Consider the following 2,604-nt stretch of genomic DNA (forward strand, 5'->3'; position numbering starts at 1 on the left):
CTTGGTGATCTGGACACAGTCCTCTTCCTGATCAGACCTGTAGAAGTCTACAGATGTCGTTCCAGCTGTTTATTAGCAGAAGACTTGCTACAGTATTATTGTTTTTATGGATGTACTGAACAGAAGTAAAGTGAGCTGTGCTGCAGCTCTTTATTCATACACATGGTTTTCATGAACTCCGAGATGAGACGAGTGAAGGAAGCCGGGCTGTGAGTTAGAGGGTCCTGTGCGTGAGACGTCGGGGGAATTGTGGACAATGACTTTCTTGGAATCACTGATCACCAGACAGCTGTTCCCCACTCTCTCCGTAGAACCCAGACACAACATCGCCGGCTCCCTGGGTGGCCCAAGGAAGAGGAAGATTTATGGGATTATTATATTTATCTCTTTGGCCTTTTCTGCTGTCAGTGGGAGACGAGTGACGAGTGGGATAGGGGGCAGTGCTGGCCTGCAGACACGATCCATTCCGGCTCTCCCTTCGCCCACATCCTTTTCATTAACAGAGTTATTGCTAAATGGGAGAACGTATCATCAGATCGGATTATTGTCTCTACCATGCAGTTGGTGCTTCCTTATTTTTCACTCTAACTGTACATTGCCGCTGCCCACACAGAAGTCACCAGGTGTGCTGTGCCCAGAGCCTGATTTCAGTGTATTCCAATGTGTTGGCTGTTAATGTTAGCAGGTCTCCAGACACTACCCCACACTGATCAGTCCACCTCAGTCATTGGGAGCTGGGCGTGGAACTGACATTATCTGTGCAGCATTCAGCCAGCTAGGTGTCACTTCCATGGACAGTGTTACCTGGTGCAGTCTGCATTCTGTGCTTCTCGGCCTTTTGGCTAAGATCAAGTGTAGTATCTGTTCTTATCAGTGGGCAGAAGAATAAAGAAAGGCTGGACTGAGTAACTGCTCCAATGGGCGTAGGGTATGGGACCCCTCATGCTCGGGGAATGGAAAAGTCTGCCTGAGTACCTTTACCGTTGGCAGATGGTGGGAGGTGTTGTTTCCGTAATTCCACTGGTGAGGGAGGGGAGAAACACTGGGCCCAGTAGGTGGCTCTCTTGATGGGGTTTGTAGCCCCAGAAGTATTCCCATGGAGCGGGGAAAAGCTGAGACTGAGCAGATTGCGCCTATTCCAGAGGTTCATAGCCTCTGATGGGGAGTCAGTGAAAATCCCAGCTTAGTACTTTAACCTTGGGATGCGAGAAACACTGGGACTGAGAAGATTGCTCTTCCCAAGGGGCCTCAACCCTCAAGGGAGTAAATGGAAAAGCCCAGTGGAGTACTCATTCCCTTTCCAGGGGTTGGAAAGTGCCCTAGGTAGGAACAGAGAAAAGCTTGATTGGACGCTGACTGGCTGGCTGCCTGGAGCCCGAGCTTGCACTGTGCCCACGGGGAAACTCAGGGGTGCCTGAACTGGTGGACCTTGGGGCACAATGCACTAGTATGGCACTTGCACTGCGCTCTCTCCCTCTAGGTTAATGCTGCATGCCTCACCCTGTGCCTTTTGGCTGAGGTAGGACAATTTTTCACACCCGCCCCGGCCTTCTGGCTGGGGTCGCTATAGTTATTTATTTTTCTCACGTTTGTCATTTTTTCACGTTTTAGGTTTTTCGTTAGTTTGCCACTTTTTTATGGGCTGTGTGTACGACCCTTATAGGCTACCCACTCCCCATGTACCAAAGTTCTCTCTTTTTGGGGAGAGCTGTGGTCCCCGATGGCGCCCCTGAGCTGCAAGGCGAAGGGAAGCCTATAGAGGGTCTCTCAAAACTTCGGTGCGGAGGACCCATCCACCCTAACCCTTCCAGGGGTTGAGGGAAGAGGGTCTCTCTAAGCTTCGGAGAGGAGGACCCACCGATCCCTATTTTCTTAGGCCTTATGGCTGAGAGGGGTTAGGGGAGTAACGAGGCCCTTCTCCTTCGGGAGAGGGTCCATACGTATATACACCCCGTATGTACGATGTAGGCCACTGCACTGGGTGTTGGAAGCACACCTCGGGCTTCCTGAGTTTCTGCCAACTCAGTCTGCATCCCGTGCACCACCACTGGATAAGGCCCCATTGTGGGCTACACATAATTGTATGGATCCATCAATGTGGAACCATTTATGGATCCCCCACCAATGGTCATCCTTGCTATATTACTTGCCAGGCACCAGACCAATCAGAGATGAAGGCAGGGTTTTTGTGGTTCACATTCTTGGTGAAGCTAAAGTCCGTGTCCTGACAGCACAGAGTATATCAGGAAATAAGTGATATGTCAATAAGGACAGGACAGCAAATGACGAGGCAGTGACAATATGTGAGGGGGTGAGAATGGAGGCAGCAAGAAGCTACAGGCTGAGAGTTATATAGTGGGAGGAGCAGGGTCCCCAGCAGCACAGAGTATATCAGGATATGAGTGATGTGTCAGTGAGGACAGGGCTGCATGTGACAGGGGCAGTGACATGATGTGAGGTGGGGAATAGTGGCAGCAGGAAGCCACAGACTAGCAGTTATATAGTGGGAGGAGCAGGGTCCCCAGCAGCACAGAGTATATCAGGAGATGAGTGATGTGTCAGTGAGGACAGGGCTGCATATGACAGGGGCAGTGACATGATGTG

At 50.8% G+C, this 2,604-nt stretch overlaps 1 pseudogene; it reads left to right on the forward strand.

The window, feature by feature from the left end:
* The first annotated feature begins 822 nt into the window (after positions 1-822).
* On the forward strand, positions 823-942 carry LOC146066088 (U2 spliceosomal RNA; annotated as a pseudogene).
* The last annotated feature ends 1,662 nt before the right edge of the window (positions 943-2,604 follow it).

The sequence above is a fragment of the Crinia signifera genome, chromosome 3, assembly GCF_055691185.1.
Source record: "Crinia signifera chromosome 3, ASM5569118v1, whole genome shotgun sequence".
Lineage (NCBI taxonomy): Eukaryota > Metazoa > Chordata > Amphibia > Anura > Myobatrachidae > Crinia > Crinia signifera.